This window comes from Ascaphus truei, chromosome 4 (assembly GCF_040206685.1).
Source record: "Ascaphus truei isolate aAscTru1 chromosome 4, aAscTru1.hap1, whole genome shotgun sequence".
Lineage (NCBI taxonomy): Eukaryota > Metazoa > Chordata > Amphibia > Anura > Ascaphidae > Ascaphus > Ascaphus truei.
Window position 1 is genome coordinate 239,697,604 of NC_134486.1, and position 26,967 is coordinate 239,724,570.

Here is a 26,967-nt window from a genome sequence, read left to right on the forward strand (position 1 = left end):
GTTGTTCATTTTTGTGTCAATTATCTTCCTCTATTAAATTGGCAGCAATATCATATATAGAGCTATATATTAGCTTTATATGTTTTATATTCATCGTTTTTTATGAAGAAATTAGGACCTGCCATTTCACACTTTATCACACTTAGAAGATTAAGATGGAGTATCAACCCTGTACAAGATCACATGCGGATAATCCTGTTAACTATATAAGGAGGAGCTTTTGTTCTCAACACTATGAGACCCCTGAGGGTGCGACACAGTCATGAAATGCATAGAGTTAAACCAGGATACGAAGTGGAAAAGTCCCAAGCTGCCTTGCAATAATCGGTGGTGTGTCAGAAGGGGCGGAGCTCAGATGCGACCACGAGGTACAAAAACACTGAGTAGGCTACATATAGCAAACCAACACAGACTCTATACTACCAGCGGAACCTGTCTATTCACTTATATGCTCTTTTAATTGGAAGAATCTTGTGCGTAGGATTCCAATTTTTACCATGAGATGAAATGTCAAGAAGAATTAAATACATTTTGTATTTATTTTTAAAGACTAATCACGTGTCAATGAGTGGACGCTTAGAGATGTATGATTTTTTCATGATATTTTTGCAAATAAAGTGCTACATGGGGATCGTCATACAGCGTATACATACACAATAATACAAAATACAAGGGAACGCGCTAGATGTAAGTAATCCCTGTGAAAAAAGTCATGTACTGGTGGTATAATCAGTTCGACCAGCAAGTGGTATGTCCAAAAATAATAGTAGAAGGTTGGTGGTTTCTTTGCTGCTACTTAATCACAGGAGTTAAAGCATAAGTTCTCTCACTTACAAATTATCACAATACAGTATATAGATTATTTCCTTCAACCCATGGTTCAGAAATTACATTCACATCTTTGTGATACTATACATCTCTTACAAATTTTGAGAGAATTGAAATGGGAACCAGGTTTCATTTGGGTGACCTATGATGGGAATTCTTTATACACATCCATTGATCATAACAAAAGGATCACATGCATGTGATCTAAATCATTTTGAAAGGTATTTCATTCATTTTAACTAAAAGTTTGTTTTGTATGGACTTTGACAACATTGTACACTTTCATCAGGAAAAGATGGGAGCGATACTCGAATAAGGAAAGAAAAACATTGTGGACTATGTAAGTGTATAGCTTTCTCGATATACAATAGTTAAAATTGCATCACTCTCGGATAGAGGAATGTACATTTAAAATGGCAACGGCCCATGACCACGTGTGCCAAAATGAGGGGTGCATTTAGGGCCAAGAGCCCCATTACAGCAAAATCGTGGTGAACCCAACTCCTCGCTACCAGATTGATTTTTTTGCTCTAGTCAAGAGGGACTTAGTTTCCCACCAAGTCAAAAGGGGCTGCATTTCCAGACAAATTAAGAGGGTCGAGTTCCCCCCCAAATGAAAGAGGGGCGGAGTTTCGCACCCAGTTAAAGAGGGACGGAGTTTCCTGATAAGGATGCAAGATTGCATGGTGACAATGATGTGCAGAGTCCATTACCTAGTGGTGTGAAGTGTACCACCACAACCTCCCCTCCAGACTATTCAGCGACACCCTAAGGATACAGGACCATATAGGCCATGTCCTACTCCTGCTGGTTTGTTAGGGGAGAGACTTAGTGTTACAGATAGAATGACACACGTGGAACAGTAAGTGACCATATCACTCACTCTCGTGATTGTGTGTGCGAGACTATATTGATGTGGCATTGGCAGGTGGCGACTATTACTAGTACTCCGCAGCTAGTACATTTTGACATCTCAGGCTGGGTTCTTATCATTACCTTATGAGATACAGAATTTATACAAGCTGCCTGTTTTGGATGTTGACATCCTGGAGGAGTCTTGTCCAGTACTGCCAGATGTGCGCAGTGTGGGTTGCCCTATATGCGGCCGCACGTCCATCAGACGATGGAGTCGCTGATCAACTCTGCACAAGGAAGCGGGGACCCGACTGGATCCGACGGCTCTATCACAGAACTACCTGTGGAGTTAGAAGCTCCTCCTCGCTATACCAGTCGATCTTGCCTGCCTGGGTCCGAGGTCACTTTATAATGATCATGTTCCTTGAAGAAGTGACCAGAGCGTCACGAAACACATATAATAGACTTTTAGCTTCACTTTACAAAGCTTCCCCCTGTGGTGTAACGGAAGACCCTCCATGTCTCCACACTGTCAATTTTGTGTGGATGCGACGCAGATACAGTATTTTGCGGACCCCATTTGTCACTCACCTGCACTGAAACGAGAGGGCCTTTCTCCTGGAAAAGGCTTTGCAGCACCAGAAAGCAGTTCCAAGAGGTTAGCTCCTGTTTCTGAAGCATTTGAATATTATCACCAGTCCTGCTTACCACCGGCTCCCAGCCTTTGAGTATCCACGACCATGGGATCTATTTGCTTATCTTAAGCATATTCCTATAGGTAAGCATTTGTTTCTGTTTTTACAGTTTTTTGCATTGTTATTCTTTAATTTTCTTTTTATGCTGTTTTGTTTGTTTTCTTCATTGTCATTTATCTAGTTTATATTCCTTAATTAAATGCAATGTGCTATATTAATGATTATGCTCACTATATTTTCATGCGTGCTTCACTACAATCTCCAGGACCGGAGAGATACTGCGCCCTGCTCTTACTGACATTTTCCATATGCCCGTTGAAACATGGGATGTGGTATTACAAAATAGATAACCACTTGCTGTACCCTCAGTGTGTGTATAGTGCAGCTACCTGGATAAGGTTAAATGCACAAGTTTAAATATATTTATGTGTGAAGATATTATATGTTATTACAGACTTTATATAACTAAATGTATATATGTGTAGTCTAAGGCTAAGGTCCCGCTGGAGGCTGCCGCACGCGCGCCTGGCATCCTGTGCACAGCGCTAGACCGCGATCTGCTGTCTGAAGGCAGCGTTCTCAGACGTGGGGGGCGTGGCCAAAATGGGGAGGGTGGGCACGGCCATGACGGGGAGCAGGGCCATGAATCTAGCCCTAAGTTTTATCATTGGAAAACTACATTTTCACTTTCTACTGAATCCCTTTACGTCACTGTTCCAAGTTGCTATACATTACATTTTGTACAGTGATTCATTGTGTCTGTACTGCTCTGTTGCTTACAGTTTAACATACCCAAGTAGCTATTCTATGCAAAAAAAAAAAAAACTACAGTAATACACTGAAGGAGTTAAAGTTAGAAGTATACATAACGCAAATCTGGCCTACAGCATGCTCTGCCCAGTGTTTCCTTCTGAGCCCAAGACAAACCAATAAAGACTTATGCTGAAAAGGCATTGCAAACCTTTCCAGCAGCAAAGTGGCTAGTTCCCAAGCAAATGAATGATCTGTGTGATTTCTTGCCTCTGATTGGCTCCATGGCGCACCATGTGACGTGTCGCCGCACAGGAACAAAATCCAGTTGTATCCCCTGCAGGCTGACGCTGTATGCAGTCAGCCAGGGACTGCTAGGGAGGAGGTAAGGAGCTGGTGAGAGGTGCGCAAGTGGCCACGCGTGCCGCCGGCTGCAGCGGGCACCTAGCCTTACAATGTTGATGTGTACCTATGCAATGTTGGAGGAAGCATTGGGTTTCATTAGGTGGTTACTAGAGGGTTGAGTGCATCGGGCCCCACCCTGTGTTGCCATGGGACCACGACATCACAGAGAGTATATAGAGAAGGGGAAGGTTTGAGAAGATTAGGTTCCCAGGAGGACAAGAGGAGGGAAGCCTCGGGGAGAAGAGATAAAGATGTACCTAACGTAATAACCCAGACCAGGACCCTTATATTTTGTTGTGTTGAAGGTAGGGACAGTGCCGCTAGGTTAGGATCCCAGATCAAAGCAGATGGAGTTCTACAGACCTTAAAGATAGGAAAACGGCATGCAACAGAGGGCCTCAGGAAAGAGGACTCCTGGGTGTCGGCGGACAGCTCTAACCACAGGCCCAGATTCATATTCCTCAACAGTTGGTATGGAAGTGGCAGTTCCCAAACAGACTAACGGTTCTGTGACCAATCGCAAAGGACCCACCTAGTTTTCCTGTAGGGTCCAGGATACCCGGGTTTATAATGAAGATGGTACTGAAGTAATAAGGGGGGGGGCGTGTTCGACATAAGCCAAGGCCTAAGTAAATACACCTCCATTGTAGTGTTTAGTGTGAGCACTAAAGGAAAGCAACATAAATCCTGTATGTCTGTTAAAAAGAAGTACAACGTCTATAGTTTGAATGTGAATGGTCCCTGTGCCTGGGAATCAGAATAAAGGACTGTTGCATTATAAAAGTTCCTGGCGCACATTATTATACATCCTTGCTACCTCATCACCCCACTGCCAGAAGCCAGCACCCTGAGTCATGGTAATCCATGCTGAGTAGCCAAACATTGCACAACAATGTAAACTGCCTAGGAGCAGGACAGGGGTGGTTACATTATTTTTCGTAAAAGTACCAATTTACGTAATCTCATTGCCCCTTCTGATCTGAGAGATAAAAAGACCAAGCAAAGTGATAAAAACGACAATACTTCATGGCTCCCAAAAAGACCCCGGGGATGCTATAAATGTGGGCACAATATTTGCACCCCCTGCAAATTTATCGGTACAATACATAAAAATGTGTTATCAAATCAAACGAGGGTCTCTTGTCCCATTTAAAGTTTTATAAACTGCTTTTATAAACCTTTGTTGTTTATGTATTAGTGTTCATGCAGTCTCCAATATGTGAGAAGAACAATGAGGGCCCTTAATGATCGACTACTTGAGCATAAGAGAAATATAAAGGATTATATGCAGCATAGTGTTTACAAACATTTTTTTAGAAACATAACTGTAACCCCATAGGATTTAGAATCAAGGGCATTGAAACAGTAACTTGTGGATCCAGAGGAGGCAACAAATTCATCAAACTATGACAAAAGTGAGACTATGTGAGTACACCGTTTACAAACAATTGCACCTCATGGATTAAACATTGGCATTGATTTTACATCTTTTTTTATAAATATTATATAAATCCTTTAGAAATACTTTTTGTGACACTTTTTTTAATAATACATCATTTTAATATCATTTGTCTTCATTATACCATTCCTGTTGAATACCATGTATTTTAATATATATGAAAATACTTGTATTCAATAGTAATATATATATAAAAAAATATATATATATACACATTTATATCAGTGTCTAGTTAACTCTCTCTCTCTCTCTCTCAAGATTCTATAGGTAGTTTTTTTTTATTCATAGCAGGTAATTAGGTAGCATGTATTCATTTTCATATATGTATTATTCATTGTCCCAATTAGTATAACAAGTATCCATTTATAAATCACCCAAAAGATCTCCATTGGTATAACCCTATATATTCTCTATGTAAGTTTTTAACCATTTTTAAACAAGTTTTTAAATAATTTTTTCAATATTAATACGTGGTGTGTTTGTGTTTTTAGTTTCTTTGTTTTAGTGTTCTACTAAATATGCTTGATTTAATATTATATTATTATTATGGTATACCATTAAATATATTTTATGTTCTATTAACACACGAGTGCATTTTTTTGCATGTAATAACCTTGCTGTTCATTATGGAACGCCAGTTTGCAGAGACTCCACAGGAACCTAGCACAGATGAGCTAAAAATACTTTATTCTTTGTGAGTTCATTACTTTATTTCTTCATTCTAACTTTTTAATTAAAGGTGCTGCACCATAGAGGCTGCTTTCTGTGCACTTTTTCTCTTTTTAGTTGTTTACAATTATATTTCTCTTCAGACAAAATTATTTTTTTCCTATTCTTTTCCATATGTGAAATTCTTCACGTAAAATATCTGGAGGAAAGACTACAGGAGAGAAGACAAACATCTACTTAAAGCCATTACACAAGATCTATGCAAAAGTGAGTGCACTGATTGGAGAAGTGTGTGATAATCTCATATATGAGTCTAATACTTCATACGTCCACGTTTGTCTATTTTTGTGCCCTTTCCCTCTCATGCCTTGTTATTGAGTACTACATACCAGCTGATTTTTGCCCAGTCTTGCACATTTCCACAAGAGGTCATTAGCGCCTAAGAAGTCAATTTGGGGACATTGTTGTTTCTTCAGGACATAATAATTACTTCACGCCCGTTGCAGAGAAGGCAACGTACTGTAGTATAAGAGGTCACACTTCAGATCATCTTCATGAAGTCTAAAGTAGGCGATATCTGATCTTTCATTTCCTTACTGTTATCAGCAGTATTGAGATAAGATAAGCGGGTGATGAACTTGCTTCTAGATACTTTTGGAGCAAACAATGCAATCATTTTCATATTGCATCCCTTTCATTGTGCATCACTTTGCATCTGTGTTTTAAGGCACTTTGCTCTAATGTTTGCATTCTGTGTGCATCTTTCGGACGGGTTTGCATCACTGTTTACCTATTACTAGCAGACATTCAAACAAGCCAAACAACCGCAAATTATTTCTTATTAACTCGAATATCGACCCACTTGGTAAAACAGGCCATAACCTGCAATAATGATCAAATACTTTGTGAACCTCTTAACTACCGAGATAAGACGTTCCCAGCTGTCAAACACTGTTTTGAACCCATCTGTGTAGCTGGTAGTTGCAAAAAGCGGCAACTGAGCAATGAGGAGTTATGTAATTGACACCAGACATAATGGCCCATTTTGCTAGTGGTACTATTTCATAAGAAACCTTATGCTGGCGGAACTTACCTTATGAGTTAAGGTGTCTTTCAGCATTAGAAGGTGTCTTTTGGAATAGCACTGCTTAGCAAGTATGGCCCTAAGGGAGATGTGTGTCTAGTATAACAATTAGGCTTTATGATGTTAAATTGATGGCAGCCGAGTCACTTTCATGTTGAGTTCGTCAGTATATTGAGGAGTTTTGTGCTAACTTTGCTCCACTTGGTTCAGTGAGCAATTTGGAGAATTGATGCCAGAGCAGTTGCAGAACAATGGCTTGAAATGAAAATATGTAACAGGGACGTACCATCTTCTTTCATCTGTGACTAATGCAATTTTGGTGTTCATGAATCCGCCATAGTTGAGGTTCCAATAGTTGTACACCTAAGCAATTGGTTTCAAATGTGAGAAACGGAAATAACACATTTCATATTTGATGTCAGTGCAAATTGACGCAAGAACATTTTTGTGCCAGAGTAAATGGCATCATTTTGATGCATGACCCCTTTAATCTGGATTAGGATGCATCCAGGTCTATCCTTTAGTTTGCAGCTGCAATCAGATCACTAGCACAGGCCTGCACAACTCCAGTCCTCGAGGGCCGTAAACAGGCCAGGTTTTCAGGATATTCCTACATCAGCACAGCTGGCACAATTAGTGGCACAGTATGATTGAGCCAGCTGTGCTGACGTAGGTATATCCTGAAAACCTGGCCTGTTTGCGGCCCTCGAGGACTGGTGTTGTGCAGCCCTGCTCTAGCACATACTGTACAGATGTAGCAGGCTCTATTGCAGCCGCTGGAGCACCCAGTGGGTGCCAAAGTGCGGCAGCCCCACACCTTTTTTGCACGTGGCTAATGCCATTACAATGACGTCTGCTCCCGCTGGAGCATTATGCGTGTTTGCTGCAACGCGCCAGCAGGGGCAATACCGGCTGCTACATCTGTATGTGCCAACTGCAAACACAATGGCCTGGACCTTTCTTAGATCAATCTCAACAGCTGGAACAATTCAACAATCAGAAATCAATTGCTATTGATAATGATTAATAATTTAATGAGTATCATCTATATTTAAAGCACTTTTTTAAAGAGTTCTATTCTTGCCCTTTTCAAATCTGTCTTCATTTTAAAATCTGATTCTTTGTTCAGGGGATATTTTAAATATTAAGTGCAACGATTAAAATGAAGCTCAGTGTAGGTCAAAGGTTACCACCGTAACCTCAGAAGCTACAGAATAGAAAATCATGTTTTTTAACACTAGGCAAGCATTCTTTTTAAAGAAAGAACACAACATGTTAACGGGGCAAGATACTAACATTATACGATATAAATTAATAAAAGCTTCTGGTGGAGTTGCTGCTTTAAAAGCCCAAACACTTCTTTACCTTGATTGCTTCCCCTTTGCATATAAACTTGTAGCAATTTTTGTTTTAATTGTTTCGAAACAATTCCTAAATGGCATTCCTAAATCAATGAGGGGATAGGTAATCAATGGATATATATATATATATAAAATTTTTTTTACAGTGGCTTAGTTATAGCTGACACTATTAAAGATATAACCTAAAACTACTGTATGCACCTGCCATCAAATCCAAATACTACTCAGAAAATGCAAGTGTTACCTGATATGCAATGTTGGAAATCAATAAGAGATGTCATTTCAAGGAGGGAATAATGGCTTAGATTTTCAAAGTAGGGTTCGAAAGCATGAAATCAGTGGTTCACGGTTAGGAATCATGTGTAGTCTTACCCACTGCCGATTAAAAAACAGAATTTACAGGAATCATACGAAAATGAACCAAGGTGTCAACTTCTTTTGGAATAATGCTTAACACAAGGTGGTAAACTGCTAATACAAATTCAATTGAAATCTATTTGGGGTACACACCTCTCCCTTCCATTCTAATACATTTCAACATGAAGACTCATATTTACGAAGAGTGCTATTCCACAAGAGACCTTATAAGTGAATGTGCAACGAGGTGTCTTCTAACACAAGAAGGCGTTTTATGGCTTAGTACCGCTTAGGTAATATGGCCCATACTGCATTGCACATAAACTGAATCTCTTTTCCTAAGCCTCTCACGGAGCGAACACTGCACAGAAAACTTGGAAGTCTGCACAATGTTCTAATCCGCATTTGTATGTGAAGAAGGATTGAGAGATAAAGCCCGGGACTGATAAGAGCGTTACTGAAATGGTAAAACAAAAGGACACAAAACAAGATAGGCAAGGCGCCTGAATTCCTAAGCGCTGAATAAGTGCGAGTGCAGCTGGATAATAAGTGTGACCTCATGCAACATCCAACCCAGCCAAATGACCCACACGACACAAGGTCAGATTTCGGTATGGATGAGATCTCTCACTTTATGACATCACTGCATCCGTAATGTGTAAATGCAGCAGAAACAGACATTGATCTAATAAAGGCTGAAATACCACTCACTTAGCTGCAGCAATCCCCACCCCCCAAAATTTTTTTTTTTTTTTTACCTTAAAAGATTCAGCAACTAGTAAAATGAACGTTTCTTTGTACAACTATAAATATGACTGTCTGGGTCTCCAATAGACAAGTAACATTGTGGCTTTCTATTGGTGACCCTGATGGCCATATTTGTAATCCTGTGCCAGTGCGGACACGGCGGCCATATTGTTCTCCTGGACAAGTGTTCTTGTATGGGACATTTAAGGGTTCATTTAGCGGCAACCGTGTGAGGGAAGAGTTTGCTGGAAATGCTGCTTTAAATCCTGAGATTTGAGATCAAAAGTCATGATCATCATGAAAGCTTTTTGCATCAGAGCATTAGGAAAAGGCCCGCAGACATCAAGGTCATTTTAAGTGTGTAGGTGTGTAGGTGCGCCATTAAATATTCTATTCTACTGCGGCATAATCAATTAGGCTGGAACAAATGTACGTTATGTTCTACCATCTTTGACATGCCTAATTATTGCATCTATGATCTGTGGGAAATGGTCATGGAAAATTATAGTCTTATTAAATATCAATATTTTTTGTAGGATGGGCAAAGTCATTTGCTACTGTTATTACATTCCATTTACAAAACTTTACAACAGTTTAACCCTTGTATTGCTCATTATGCTGTCTTGTGTTGCTTTGCAGTGTGGTGCAGCCCGTTGAGGAGCAAAACGCGCATCGGGTTATTATGATGTTATCGGTGCAACGAGTGCTTGGCCAGTGGATGTGGTGTGTAAGGGGCCTGTCTGTTAGGCAGATTGCTAGCATAGGTGGTATGTTAAATGTAACACACATTATTTGAAAACAAATAGTGTATTGACCTGCTATGTGCTAGTAACCCTTAATTGATCTCTGCACGAGGTTATACCCCATTAGTGCATGCTAAGCAGGTTGTCTAATACATTGTCTTATGTCTACTAACACATAGCAATGTAATGAAGAGGGCACTTAGAGTCATTGTATAAACACAGAGGAATGGCCACGTACTAACATTGCTCTTGACGATTTGCCAAAGTAAATCTAAACATAACCGCTTGCCAGACATTTTAATAGGGATATTTTATGTCAATTGGTATATAACATTTGAGTAAGCACACAGACATACCCAATAATACACTAATCTAGCTGGCACATTATTCTCTAAGACTATTTGAGGCTGTGGAGAGGATTTTTTTATTTCTTTATATTTTATTTTTATATAGAGAGAGCTCATATTGTTTTGAAAAAGTTTCAATAAAAATGTATTTTTTTTACTATTTGGGTTCAGCACCCTTCTAAGGGGTACTCGGAACTCAGATCCTATTGATCTTAATATGTGCTGCATAATATATTAGCTACAAGGTTGCACCTACTCTGATTCTTGTGGATTTTAGGGTGGGGGGGAGGTTATATTTTTTTATTTATAAAGTGTTTAACCAGGAGGTAATACATTGAGAGTTACCTCTCGTTTTCAAGTGCAGTTTGTCCTGGGCACAGAGTTATGATTTGCATTAAATGAACAGGGGTTATACATAGTTACTGTATACAGTTATATATCCTGTGGTAGAAAACAGGAATAGACTTTGTGTTCCCTACGTTAACATGGTATGCTCAACGCTAATAATATGCAAAAACAACACCCAAACTACATCTAATTGCATATGCACTAGATCTCATTCTCTTCATCACGGGGCCTGGCCAAGATTACATGATTTCTGCCAGAGAGAGCACGTGGTCGCTGTCCCGGAACTTATGGAATTCTGACACTGAAAAGGTAACATCATGGTTTCTTGTCCTTCCCCGGCTGGCATGCAAACTAGTGATGTGCAGCTTGGACTCCATCAAGAGGTAACTACATAAATAATTTTAAGTATAACCGTAAAGCACTTTGCATTTGATAAAAGTAATGCTTTGATCTGGTCACTCAGAGATAAACGTTTACTTAATGTAGCACAGTGAGTTGGCAGGATTAAAAATCAGGACACTTCATGGTAAATTACCCAACCACTACACACGAAATTTGTCGACCGACTGTTATTCACAATGATACCAATACACAAATGGGGAAATAAACCTTAATACTGGTTATCGCACCGCAATCCCGCATTAACTGGTATTCAAGTCAGTAGCAGGTAACTCTGAATCGTTGTGGTATAACCCATATCAGAGGTTAGTACTGTAAATCCTCGTGAAAGACTGGCTTCTTAGCTGAACCTCAAAAACTTGTGGGTGGGTCAACCAGTTGATTTCCAGTTTAAATAATTAATATTTAATTTAAATTATCTTCATAATGTAACAAAAGGTTAACCTAATTCCGTTCAGCACCACAAGGTAAGGGCAACTAGTTGTCCGATTGCTCATAGCAGATACCAGTAGGATTTACAATTCAAGAGCTAAGAAAGGAGAGAAGAGAGATAATTGGATTTTAATGAGAAGACATAGTTAATGAGTATGCTTTCTTCCAACACAATTATCTGAATCAGTAACTCCCTGCATTTAGTTAATTATCTTTTTTTACTACTACTTTACTGTAGTCAATTCTTTTCTATGTTCTGTTATCAGCTGTCTGTCCTCTAAAGAACTCTGCAGAAAGCCTAGGAAAGTCTCACACTATTGTCTAAATACAGTAACATATTGAGTTAAAGGTGGGATCCCCTAAACTCTGGTTTTTATTTGTTGAAAGGACTGGCCTCTGCCTTCTTGCAGGCCCATCCTTATTTTCCTTGCACCTTTTTAAGTGGAAGTACCTCTGAAAATCCCTGCAACAACATGGCAGAAACAAATCTGATAAAGCTCTAATTTGTCTTATGATCTCACTTCCCTACATTGGAGGAAAATCCAGTAAACAAGTGAGAAGGAGACTAGGAAACTGGAAATAACGACAATAGAGTCTCCCTGATACAGCAGCAATCCTTAAAGAAACAAAACATAAAAATTCCTACATTTTTTTAAATTAAGTTTTGTAGTATTAGATAATACTGTCTGCATTTTTTTTAAAACTCCAAATGCCATTTTTAATGATTTTTTTTGTATGTACTAATCATCCTTTGGTTGCAACAGCATCCATTTTGAAAGTCATATCCACTACCTTTTTTGAAACAGGCTCTGACACACACCTTTTGAGCTCTGCCCTTTGGTAACAAAGTATCACAACTAGATTTGTTTCTGTATTCCAAACAGCAGACTGTATTACTCTGATAGCTGTAACAATAATGTGTTACACTTAGTAATATATTGTTACATATTAGCTACAGCATTTCACAGACGGCAGCATCAAGTAAGGCCGCGCCTATAGTGCCGTCGATGGCGACCGCAACACGACGGGTGACGACACCCGTCGCCGTAGGCGAAAGTTATATTTCGCCGGCCGTCATCGTCGCGGGTTTCCGGGCATTTGATTGGTTCAAGGGCCGTCACATGAGGCGACAGCCCTTGAAAAATCAAATTTTGCCAGCTACCAGTTTTCGCGATGGCGACGTCGCTCCGTCACATTGTTGCCGTCGCGCTTACTATAAGCGCACACGGCGGCGGCAATACATCTGTTTTCGGCCGACGTTACGTTGCCGGCACTATAAGCGCGTCCTTAGAAGACAGCAATTTCGTCAGACACACAATGAGGATTGTGACAGATGTATAACAGGAGCGCTAAATGTTTGGCAGCTTCGGTAAGAATGTAGAAGTATACATTGTCACATGCTTATCATATACAACACAAAAAGGGGAAATGGACGCATTGACACAAACAGTCAATAGATTTTAAGATTGTTTTGGAAACAAAAGAAGCCTGGAGCCCCTCAGCGACGGGGCACATGACTACAGGGACTAGGCTCCCCTCTCTTCCCTCCCCCTCACCTTTGGTGCTGGTTCACGTTCTGCTCCCCCCCCCCCTTGGCTGAATTGCATGCTGTTTCCCCTCCCCCAGTGTCACGGGGGCGGAGCTAAGGGGATTCAAAGGAGCGCAGGGGAGGGAGGGCAGTCTGCTCCCTGGGAAGAAGTTCACGCCCACCCGTCCCTTTGTTTGGGTAATACCATGACAATCGTATAATATATTGTACATTATGTTGTATTTTCTTCTTTTCAGGAATAAGTATACATGGGAAGGATGCTGATCCAGGGAGTAATCTGATTGCCAATTCTTGGAGTCAGGAAGGAATTTATTTTTCCCCTTGTGTTATATCACTGGGGTTTTTTGTTTGCCTTCCTCTGGATCAAAATACTGTAGGTGAGGATACAGGATGGAGTATCTGTCTGGATTTGGCGTGGGTTGGACTTCATGGACGTATGTCTTTTCAACCTCATCTACGATGTAACTATGTCTGCCATGTTTGAGGTGGGCACTGCATGGCACGTGTTGCCTACGTCACGGCGGCTGTTGGGGGGGGGGTAGGTGTTCTGTAACCTTGCCAGCGGGGGCTCTATGGTGCAGATAACCCCCAAAGCCTTGTGGTGGCTGGGGGTAGCGAGTGGGCAGAGCTCATTTGTGCGTGATTCCCTGGGCCCAGTATCGCTTAACGGCCGGGGCCTTTGTACCTCCAGATCATTGTTGTGTATTTATTTATATGTGGGTTGGAGGAGGGAAGGGGAACTTCCTCGCAGGCTCCAAGGTCATGAGAACTACTTGTAGTTGGCAACTTTCATATGATCTTCTTAGCATAAGGTTCTTTTTGATGATTGGGTTTGCACCTTAAATATAACGATTTCCTTTTTTTTTTTTTTTTTTTAATTCGAGAAAATACAGGGAGATTCCACTAATACAAGATTTATTTATTTATTATATCTGATTGCAGTCAGAAGGATATCCAATTCCTTGCTGTGCATTGCAGACTTGCCAGGCGGTGAAGGGTATAAGCATCCCTCAATGTTTCTCGTCACTGCACAAAACAGATCAATTTGTTGCGACTTCTTTCAAGCCGAGCTCAGAGACCGTAAAATATTTGACATTTTGCCCTATGCTTTTTGGCCACTGTACAATGGACAGAGCCAATAATTCAAGGAACCGCCTCTGCCAGGTGGGTATGCTGATTGATCACTCGCAATCGAGTGTTCATCACTGAGAAGAAAACGATCGAGATCTGGAAGTTATTTATCTGCTGAGAAATAAGTATTTAGTAGCACAATGATTGCCTACGGCAGCTGTGCAATCATAGCATCTCCAATATTTTGTCTCAGTTAACCCTTTGCTGAGAGTTTCAGCTAGTGTGCTGCAAACCCATTACAGAGATCTCAAGCTACAAAGACCCAAATCAAGGAGAATGGAGGGTTCTGAGACAGACAAGGGGCCCGGTAATAGAAAAGTACCGATTTCTGCCAGTGATACTCTTCTGTAGTCTATGAGACATTGATTCTAAAAATCAGTGCACTTGAAGAATGGTTACGTGCAATTTAGAAAGTTTTAATGGTTTGCCAGATTGAATACCCTGTGGTCACAGTGCAGAAAAAAGGCACTCATACTCCCATTAAACAAGGGGACGGTAAGGCGCTTAGCAACAATGAATGAATATGGCCTGAAATATTTCTACTGTACAAACAAACCATTAAAAAAAAAATTTAATTGAGTTTAAGCTAAAGAAAATAAACTGTGTTTGTAGGTTAAATAAAAAAAAATGCAGACACTTATTGAACCACTTGGTCTACTCACGGTGCTGTGAATAAAAAAGGATGATATGAATGTCATCGTAAGCTCAAGAAGGAACATTCTGCCTGCCAATTCTGTTATGTGCAAAGTAAAGCATACAGGTTTCGATGTAAAGAGGATGATGCCCTGCCAGCCGGGGGCTGGTGACAAAGCACTTGGTGAGCAGACTGATCTGGTGCAGAGACAATTTGCATAGAACAAACAAACATAGAAAAAGGCACTGACATTTGCTGCAGGTATTCATTACCACACTCTGGGACCGCCTTTGTGTTTCTCCACGTATTCAATGTGCAAATAATTGTCTGTTTGCAAACACAGCGCTCAACAATGTTTTAGTTAAAAGCTACAATTATCCATTTTCTGTTTATTTGTAGCTTGATTTTGAAAGTGAATTTGTCTCGTTCCAAATTTCCACAGTAAAAGCAGCATTGCGTGCTGGTTACAAGTATGTTTTGTGTACTCACTGTTAGATGCACCGCCTTCTGGCTGTGATAGCGCTATTATAGTAAAGCCATATTTGAAATGTCACCATTGATAATGTCCATACCTTCCTTGCAATTAGATTAAGTGTGAAAACTGCTGCCAGGGTATTGCACCATATTGATAAGTGACCAGTCTGACAAACAGAAGAACACTACCTGCAGTTCTCTGAGCTGGAAGTGGGACATTATGCGAGTGACATGCCCATGGGGCTGATTTAAAACAGTTGTCCAAGATGCAGTTCTTGAATTTACAAAAAAAACCTTCCCCTTAAATATGTGCATCAATACAATCCACACAATAAGTAATTAGCTAAATTGCCGATCGATCCGTTCTCCTGTGATCGATCGGTGAAGATTCGGCTCGGGGGTTCACTAAATGGCTGCAGAGGAGTATTAACACAGTATCTGTGACTTTGTAAATGGTTGCTATAGAAACAAAAAGGCTTGTTACATTATAATACATTAAAAATGTATTATCATCTAATAGCGTGTCTGAGATCAGATGCATTGTACGCATTGTAAGGAACCCCAACCCTTTCCAATAGCGTGTCTGAAATCAGATGCATTGTAAGGAACCCCAACCCTCTCTAATAGAGTGTCTGAGATCAGATGCATTGTAAGGAACCTCAACCCTCTCTAATAGCGGGTCTGAGATCAGATGCATTGTAAGGAACCCCAACCCTCTCTAATAGCGCGTCTGAGATCAGATGCATTGTAAGGAACCCCAACCCTCTCTAATAGTGTGTGTGAGATCAGATGCATTGTAAGAAACACCAACCCTCTCTAATAGTGTGTGTGAGATCAGATGCATTGTAAGAAACACCAACCCTCTCTAATAGTGTGTGTGAGATCAGATGCATTGTAAGAAACACCAACCCTCTCTAATAGTGTGTGTGAGATCAGATGCATTGTAAGAAACACCAACCCTCTCTAATAGTGTGTGTGAGATCAGATGCATTGTAAATTCTTCTGTATTTAGCAACATTTTTTAAGTTACCTGAAAATTAGGGTTGCCCGTGGAACCCAAGGGTTCCTAGGAACCACTGTTGAAAAACACTGAGTTAAGATGTATTTCTTTGGCTACTTTCCACTTCTGAGCAGAGGGAAAAAAACATAGGATATCAGAACCGCAAAAAACAGCGGAGTTTAGTAAATTCTGTTCTCCTCACAGAGGCCAAATACTTTTATCCTGATGGTAATTTAGTAATTCAACAGAGTGAATCTGTTCATTTTATTCTAAATTACTTTTTCAGATTATTTTCGGTTTTTCGTGTAAAGCCCCAGTACCACTTAAACAGCTCAAAAATAGAGTAATAAATAATAATGAATTCAACCTGATCAAAAGTGGAGACATATTGATGTAAAAAAAATGATTACATGCCCTTTTAATAAAAAAAAAAGATGGAAAACTACATGACATTTTGCCATAAATGATCTGCAGATATCTTACCCAGATCCATAAAGCTTTGTGAACTCAGTGCTAATAACAGGACGTTATCAAAATCATTAACAGATGTTGTTTTCCCCGAGGTTAATGCCTAGCCACAAATCTAATGACATACAAAAAATAATGGCCGTTGTATATCTCATTAGCATATCCTTAACTGCATGTTAAATTGGTACCGCCTTGCGTTAGCTTCAAATTACATGACTCCCGTTAATTATCTCTCACGTAAAGAGGGCATTACGCCCGTCCTGACCCTGAAATATGGGTTTTTAAAGCGCACGAGAGAGAGACACTTCTTTGCTACAGTCACAAGTTGCTTATATACCACCCAAACACACCTTTACACTACACGTGGAGAAACAGCTATGCACAACAAGGAGCACCAAGGTTGTAGTGTGAGACAGAGTACAGCCAAATGACGATCAAACTTGATAAAAAATGAAAAAATCCAGAGCAAAATCCAAAATAAACAGATCAGTCTATTGCAGGCTTCAGCAACAGTAGGACTACATGAACGCACCTATCAAGTTTGATCGTCATTTGGCTGTGCTCTGTCACACACTACAACCTTGGATCTCTACAACTAACAGATTGCACGCCGTGGATGCCACAAAGGATGTTCCAGGAAGTTAGCAGGTAATGGGCCATAGTGCGCTGTAATATATCCTGTCTAACTGGAAATTGCTGTATATATTGCCTTGTGATTGGGTGTTCATTCATGTGTCAATATTTGTGGTTGTCAAGTGGACACCACTAGGCACATACCCCTCTCAGATTTTCTCAGCACTCGTTGTAAGATTGGACATCCTATTAGCATCTGGACACTGATAGATTATTTTAATAAGTTAACTATAGAGCAATATCTGATTGTTTGAGCAACACCATACTCACTACACAAAAAGGAGAACACCTGAGATACTTGGTGGCTATGCAAGGTATATTTAAAATACTTAAATTTGCATATATCCCATGTATCTCCCCACATGTTGTTCAAAGGTGTTTTTGGGGTGGTATATAAGGAACCTGGGACTGTAGCAAAGAAAAGTCAGTCTCTCCCCACCTTTCCTGTGTTTTCTCGCAGGAAGTAATTATTTTGCTGTCTATTAGTTAAATAGATAAGCTGATAGTGCTACCTGTCCTTGAACTTCAACTCATCATGTTTGCTCATTTGTCTTGCACAGAATTATGTAATCGTGACCCGGAAGAATGAAACTATGCTAGGCTGAAAATAATAGAAAAACAACAACAAGGAAAGGTAACAAACCCGGAGGTAATATTGCCTGATATGTGTGTATGAGAAATCAGGCAAAGATTTGATAAATAAGTTTGTTGATTTTAAAATGTTCTGGATGTTTTTGTTGGCATAAGGATAAATCCACGGCTGCTGATGAAGAGGTCCATCCCAAGGAAGAAAGAAGTGCGGAAGAGAAGAAGGGATGGCGCTTTTTAAGATGATCTCTACTTAGATGATCCTTATGTTTTATATTGTTATATCTAGAACAGACATACCGACAAAGGCAAAACGACTCTTCCAAACAGAACGTTGCATAGCATGTAATACATCCAGGGAGTCATGTCACTTCTTTGCTACAGTCACAAGTTGCTTATATACCACCCAAACACACCTTTACACTACACGTGGAGAAACACCTATGCACAAAAAGGAGCACCAAGGTTGTAGTGTGAGACAGAGTACAGCCAAATGACGATCAAACTTGATAAAAAATGAAAAAATCCAGAGCAAAATCCAAATAAACAGATCAGTCTATTGCAGGCTTCAGCAACAGTAGGACTACATGAACGCACCTATCAAGTTTGATCGTCATTTGGCTGTGCTCTGTCACACACTACAACCTTGGATCTCTACAACTAACAGATTGCACGCCGTGGATGCCACAAAGGATGTTCCAGGAAGTTAGCAGGTAATGGGCCATAGTGCGCTGTAATATATCATGTCTAACTGGAAATTGCTGTATATATTGCCTTGTGATTGGGTGTTCATTCATGTGTCAATATTTGTGGTTGTCAAGTGGACACCACTAGGCACATACCCCTCTCAGATTTTCTCAGCACTCATTGTAAGATTGGACATCCTATTAGCATCTGGATACTGATAGATTATTTTAATAAGTTAACTATAGAGCAATATCTGATTGTTTGAGCAACACCATACTCACTACACAAAAAGGAGTACACCTGAGATACTTGGTGGCTATGCAAGGTATATTTAAAATACTTAAATTTGCATATATCCCATGTATCTCCCCACATGTTGTTCAAAGGTGTTTTTGGGGTGGTATATAAGGAACCTGGGACTGTAGCAAAGAAAAGTCAGTCTCTCCCCACCTTTCCTGTGTTTTCTCGCAGGAAGTAATTATTTTGCTGTCTATTAGTTAAATAGATAAGCTGATAGTGCTACCTGGCCTTGAACTTCAACTCATCATGTTTGCTCATTTGTCTTGCACAGAATTATGTAATCGTGACCCGGAAGAATGAAACTATGCTAGGCTGAAAATAATAGAAAAACAACAACAAGGAAAGGTAACAAACCCGGAGGTAATATTGCCTGATATGTGTGTATGAGAAATCAGGCAAAGATTTGATAAATAAGTTTGTTGATTTTAAAATGTTCTGGATGTTTTTGTTGGCATAAGGATAAATCCACGGCTGCTGATGAAGAGGTCCATCCCAAGGAAGAAAGAAGTGCGGAAGAGAAGAAGGGATGGCGCTTTTTAAGATGATCTCTACTTAGATGATCCTTATGTTTTATATTGTTATATCTAGAACAGACATACCGACAAAGGCAAAACGACTCTTCCAAACAGAACGTTGCATAGCATGTAATACATCCAGGGAGTCATGTAAAACCAATCAAGGGTTTTCAGCAACTTGGAATGTACAGAAAATATGAAGATTGCAGAGACATTTTCCAGTTCCATTAATGGGGGAGATCATAACTATGATCACTTAGCATTGCTCAAAGATAGAGTTAGAAAAACAGGACTGGAAAGTTTATGCTCCATGTGTAATAAATTCAGGCTTTAAGTTTCGCAAAGTTTGCGCGAATGCTTTACAGTCAAATATAAAAAGCACTGAGGTAAATAGGTAAGCAAAGATCGGAGCTCCACTCCAATGTATGCAGGATTTGGCTTAATTTAGATTTTTAAAAGTTATTCTAGTCACAGGATTATAACAGAGAATATATGAATTCTAAGCAAAAGAAATATGCACAGGATGTGGTTAAGAAATGCCGGCGAGTAACAGTTACATATACAATACATTATATGGACTTGATATGAATGATAAATGAGATATGTTATGGAGTACAGCTGGACATATACACAAATATCCTTAAGCACCACATGACCAAGCAAAGATCGGGCATAAGGGAAGAGAAATGAGTTTGCATAAGGAAGGGGTCTGTTATCATTTAAAATGTTGTCCATGGCAGCTTATGCATAATGTGATTGATGCTGTTTTCCCATTAACCTCTTTCTCCAAGAGGATGGATTTCAACACATAATGAGAGATCAAAGTCTGTAAGTTTAGAGTTGGGAGGGGGTTATTCATTAAACTGCAATAGTGCTGATCAGGCACTCTGAATAACCCCCTAAAAAGTAATTTTTTTGTTTGTTTCTGGAGTTCTTACTCCAAAGAGCTTTTTGATGCCTGAAGAGGTAAAGGGCCATATTTACTGCCATAAGACACATTCCAGCACCGTATGACACCGACAGCCCATTCACTTAAAGACGCCCTAAGGGGTTCTCTGGCACGGGAAGGTGTTGTATGGAATAGCACCGCTATGTAAATATGGGGCAAGTGACTTGTCCACTGTCACAATGAGCTGACATTGGAAATCAAACTGGGTTCACCAGTGTTCTTACCACTAAGCGACTCTTTTAGCCCATATTAACATTGTGAAATAATGTTCAAGAGCCTCCTGAATATCGTCATGCTGATGTATTTTGCAGTACTAATAATAACTACTTTCTAAAGACTATGGGGCCTATGCACTAAGCGCTGGGGGGGGCGGGGGGGGGGGGGGGCGGGGGACGCCGGGCTGTTTAAATCGCTAGTTTTGACAGTCTTGCTATCATGGTATGCAAAAAGCTCAGAATACCTGTGATAGCAACATTTGCAAAACTGGCAAGTAGCCGGCGACGTGATGATCGCCTCTCTGAAATGGCCTTACCCGACGATTTCTTTCAGCTGCAGAGAGAGAGCCGCCTCTCCCTTTGCAAATCGCGCCCGAACGGACCCCGCGGGTATCTGGGGGTCTGCAGGTGGTCCCTGTGGGTGTCTGTAGGCCCTCTGGTGTCCCTGCGGGTGTCCCTGCCTGCGGTACCAATGCTGTGGCAATTTTTTTTTGGCTAACATTTAAATAAATATACCCCCCTCACTCCCACCCTATACAGTACAGTAATGGTCAAAATAACTATTATCTAGATATGGATAATAGTGCATTTGCCCATTATTAAATCAAACATTAGCCAGCCAGCATAAATAAAGTAAATAAACCTTTCTGTATTGGTGGTTAGTACATATTGTAATTGTAATGTTTATAGAGGGCAGACAGGGTGAGTGAAGAGCCAAGTACCCACTTCACTCACCCTCTCTGCCCCCAATAAAGCTGCTGTTGTTCCTTAACCCCCTTCATTGACTTAGCTGTTAGCCGCTAAGGTAATGAAGTTGCCTGTAAATACATTTTTATTGCATGGGATTTATGCCGTCGGTCTCCGGTGCTGATATTAATGGTTATGAGGTCCGGAGACTCCCGGTACAAATCCGATGCAGGAAAAATGCATTTTTTTCTATGTCCCCTATCGCCACTTCTCAGCAGCTTCACACCACCTTCCTGTCAACTTTTCCTGACGAGAGGATTTTGAGAGGAAATCTCTATTCTACAGCTGCGATTAGCCTCGATAAGCTAATTGGGGCTACTAGAATTGCACAAGTTTGAAGACCTGCCGATATATTGTGACAAACGGCTTACTCAGGGGCCTCCAATGTCTGTCCGGGTCTGCTAAAACACAGTCTTTTAGGGTAAGAAAACGATGAGGCGTAGTGTACTATTCCTTTAAGCAGGCTTCTGCCTGGTTTATTCAGTCCCAGGCACTGAGACTGCAACACTGAATACAAATACAAAACAAAACCCTGCTCATCTGAGCAATAACTAACACTGGTTCACCTTGTGTTCACCTTGACTAGGGTTTACAACTTAACGTAGGATCAGAATGATTTACCCGGTTTGGGGAAAGGCTTTCCACTTTCTGCTTCCAGCAGCAGTCCTGCCTCCAGACTCGAGGGGAGAGGAACCAGGAAGCCAGCTTTAAATACCTGTTTTGTAATTAACAGGACGGGTGACAGAAATCAGACAGCAGGCAAACTCTGGTCTGGATCCCTCACCCCTCAGTTCCAGCACCTGCAAAACTGTGGGATGGAGGACATCCATTCTGTGGCTGCACTTTCCAGCCTAAACAGGATAGAAGCTGTCCAGTATCCTGGGAGCCCTATATATCAAATTTATTACCATTCCCTGGTTTCTGTCACAATATATGTGTGTGTGTGTGTGTGTGATTGGTTTGTTTAAGATGCACTGTGATTGGCTGTGCAAATCACGTGATGCGGCCTTCACCTGTGAAAAACAAAATCCAAATCTCTTCATGGGACAGAAGCTTTGCAGCACGTTGCAGCGCTACCGTCGCGATTGGTATGTGCTCTTTCATTGCGTTTTATTGTTTTGTTTTGAAGCTGCGCGGCGTTGTGCTGTCGTGCGCGATTTCTAATATAATCACAACCAAAGAAAGCATACTGTATGAGTAGCTCCATGGCTGATACTTTACACTTCATACATAAAGCTTGGCCCCTTGCAGACGCACTTACCAGAATGCCCTACTGTCTCTGTACGTTCCTCCTACATACCAATTAGATTGTAAGCTCTTCGGGGCAGGGACTCCTTTTCCTAAATGTTACTTTTATGTCTGAAGCCATTCTTCCCATTATGTGTTATTTGTATTATTTTATATTTATATGATTGTCATGTATATTACTGCTGTGAAGCGCTATGAACATTAACGGCGCTATATAAATAAAGACATACATACATACATAAACTGCTACCAAAAAGGCAGAGGAGTTAGTCAAAAACAAATGCTATAAAATGCCTTTTGTTAGCACCATACAATAGTGAAATAATATTCATTACATACAGCGATTTTTGTTCGTTGTGCCAGACATTTAATGTCGTGCGTATCTTTAAAAAAAAAAAAAGCTGGGATGGCCACCCCTGTAACTATAGTAGGTCAATTATTAAGCGGACAGACAAACAAAAAGTGAAAATACTGTTCACTTAAAGTTAACAAGTCTAATGTAAAGCCAACCTTTTGGCTTATAGCATAACCTGTTATCTGGAAAGCTCAGAAATTGATTTCATCACAGGAACCATGAAATGTACACTGAATATCCTTTAATTCCCAACTCCTCATCTTGTACTTAACCTATAGCCCTCTAGCGTTTTTTTGACCGCAATAAGAAAAACCAACCATTTAATTGGTGTGAAAGGTCAAGTCCTTCTTAAGAGCATATATTGTAAAAAAAAACATGCAATATACTGAACACTGTGACATATTCTTTTATATTGTAATGGTTGTTTCAATTCAGGGGTTCTCAAACCTCTCCTGAGTGCCCAGGGGGGCAGAGCCAGAACAACAACCAACCAATATCACAATCATACACAAAATATGTGTATTCACCTGTGTGCAAGTGAATTATTTACTCCTCAGACCTGGAATGAACAGTGGTCCACAAGTATAGGTTTGATACCCATTGAGTCAAGATTGGTTTAATATTAAAATAAGCACAGCATCAAAGTTCCAAACATACCAGTGATAAACACCATATACTATGTAATACACTTGGCCTTTTCTACAGGTTAAGTACAGTTGTTTATCTTTTATGGCAAATGAGCAAATAATGCTGAAGCATTTCTAAAATGGCTGTGATCGCTGCTAAATCTCGTCCTGTAGCTGTAATTAGAAAATTAACAACGGTGGGGTAGTTTTACAAGGCCCCGTAAATGTTATTTAAAAACATGATTTCTGCAAAACAGAAAGCTACTGGACGATGTCACAGTAAATGTAAGTGACTCTAATGGGAAAAAGAAAGAAAGCTAAATTGTACACAATCTACTCGCTTGTTTTATAGACAGATGAAGTGCACCAGCAACGTTAAAATGGCGGATGCAACTTATTCTGCAATCAGGTCTTGCTAACACAAACCAGCTGAGGAATGTCAGGGCTGTCAGGATACGACTGTGAACACCTACACCCAAAGCTTCTCAAGGAGACCTTACAAGATCGCAAATTTGAAATCCCATAAGTATTGGAAATGCTACAGTCTTTGTCAGTTAGGAATGATAAGCTCCTGGATCTGGAACTGTTTAACTCCCTGGTATTACTGAAGACAATGAAGAACTGCTTTGTCCTTCTTTGACTCTTCTACCATCTCTAAGAGCATCCTCTCCCTCTTAAACCCTTTGCTGTGGAGGCTTAATACATGTGATCCTCTTTTGCACTGAAATTAAATGATTGTATGCAATGCTTTAAATCAACCCCTACAGTAAAAAAAAACTAAAACTGTCAGACTTTTACATGAACAGATCCTTAAAGATGAGTTTTTCTCATCTCTCCACTCGCTTACTTCATAGAGCTTCAGTCCCACTTAAATGGCTAAAAAAATATTTTCTTTTAGAAATTGTCTATAGTTATTTTTCAACCTATTTAGAGGGAATGACTAAACTCTGTTAGGCTGCTTGAGGTCATGTTAACCTCAGTTAAGGTAATATAAGTAGTAACTGTATTCGCTAAAGCCAATAAAGGGCACGTTTTTTTTTCTCCCATAATGAGCATACTGTATAGTAGCATTAATTAATTATAATGGCCGTTAGTGATAATGAGATTCCAATGTTAAGCAAACAAGGTCTTATCATGTTATCCCCTATCCACTAAACTAAAGTTAAAGCATAGAAATAATGTTACCCAGGGTTCTCACTCAGGCCCTGAAATAGGGCTTTGCAGTGTCTGGATGGGAGTCACACCAGTTTGGTGTGACTTAAATAACATAGCATTATTTACCTCTCCTCTTCTACAGTATCTCCCTCTCCAGCAAAAGCCCTATTTCAGGGTCTGCATACGTTTAACGCCAAGACTTGCATAACAACACGTTATTTGAAGATAAGTGGTTATCCGGAAACAATGTGACGTTAATCATACGCTAATGACATAGTACGGACGCTGTTTTTGCATTTAGTTATGTTAGTGAATAAGGCGTTGACTCAGGAAACACAATCAATCCTGTTTTAGGCAACGTCAAGTGTCCTGATTTGATGGGTCTTAGTAAATCCCCCTTACTGTTTCACTGTTAAATCCCCCAGCAGTTTGAAACCTCAGGCTGAATCATTGTTGCCTCTTAAACATGATTTCTTAAGCAACAGCTTAGCCGATATCACTGCAATTGTAAAATGTAATAAAAGAGAAAAAAGTGAAGTCTATGAAGAAGCACTAACCCACACCTCTCCTAATAATAATAATAATAATAATAATAATAATAATAATAGCAATACAAGAAATGTGTATAGAAAAATATTACGTTTTTTAATCTTAAAAATACAAATATTTAGAAAAAACCTTAGCAACACATCATAGCATACCACGTCATTTACATCGCAACGCTACTACAAATACCGAATAGTTACAAAAAACACAAAACACAAAAGTAGACATTAAAGGGGCAATCCAAGCAGCACTTCAAAAAAAAAATACATGCAGCCTTTGATTACCTAATTACCTAAGCTGCCGATCGATTAGTTCTCCTGCTTCCCAGGGTTCACTAAATGGCTGACTTTCCGTTTCAATCAATCCCAATCAGCAGCTACAATGTATTCTTATATTGCTAAGGCAACATTATCTGTTGTTACTGATGGGAATATTGGCAACAAATCATCACAAACAGGAAAGTGTTACAAAGATCTTGCACTGCTGTGGAAGAGGGCTAAAGCCTGCTATAGAAATCATAGGATGCTCAGTGTATTAAAACTCCTTAAAAATGGCATTAAGAGTTTAATTTAAAAATGCAGTAAGTATTATCTAATAACACAGAACCGATTTATTAAAAATACAACCACGCAAATGTAGGATATTGCTTGGATTGCACTTTTATAAACAAGTACCCATAATACAAATGCACAGTGTGTCCATCAAAATAGTACATGCTCCTACAAGTTGGCAAAAGGAACAATCCCATTTATTTTGGAGTATTGTATTAATGTAACCTCTTCAGGGAAAGTCAGAACAGATCCCTTTGAAACTTGTGGAAAATAACTGATTAGGTCACTAGCACCTGCATTACGTAAGCTTCATTTACTTTCCGGGATAGGTAAAGGTAAACCGTTTTGGGAAACCTAAGTAAATCAAATGCCAACATGGGCTGTGCCTTTTTCACAAACATCTCTTGTGGCTGAATTAACGGCCTGCATGGTTATCAGGCATTAGTCTACCGAGTACATCTGTTCATGATTAAATGTGTCGAGCGGCCTTGTCTTAAAGAAGACCACCTTCTAATAATATTAAGAGTGGCATTAATAATATTTTTTTCATACAGTATGTAGCACGGACATTGTAAGTAGGGTCCTACTGAGAACTGTTCAGGCACAGTATAAATATAGATATACATACATATATAGAGTAAGACCTTCACTCATAATGCTTACAATCTATTATGAGGCACAAAGGCATAAAGTGACTTGCCCGTGAGCAGCAGGCACCTTACTCCGATGTACTTCTGCCTAACACAATTATTAGTACAGTACAATGTAGCTTAATAACGCTTTCATTTTGTATCAAGAAAAGTATTAGAATTGTAAAAAAAAACAGCACTGCTGTGAGAAGTAAAGAAAAACAATATATATATAAGGATGGGCTGCTGCTTTCAGGTATTCAAGAATAAGTCAAGGCGCATAGTATATATGCTTGAGAGGTATGTTATTCTTCAGCAGTGTTCCAGATACCAGATTTATGAAGCTTTGCAAAGAGTTTTGCTTGTGATTCAGCCAGTGAAGTCATTGGCAGTGGTGCAAGCAAACCCTCTTCAGCGGCGTCATGTATTTGGCCTGAAGTGACTTCTCTTAGTCCCCTATTCAATACTTAAAAAGCGGCCAGAAAAGA

The 26,967-nt window shown here is 39.9% G+C and overlaps 1 protein-coding gene across 2 annotated transcripts in view; it reads right to left on the reverse strand.

Annotated features, from left to right (window-relative positions):
- KIF26B (kinesin family member 26B) overlaps positions 1-26,967 on the reverse strand; it is a 408,717-nt gene that overhangs the window by 168,875 nt on the left and 212,875 nt on the right. The window lies entirely within an intron of this gene.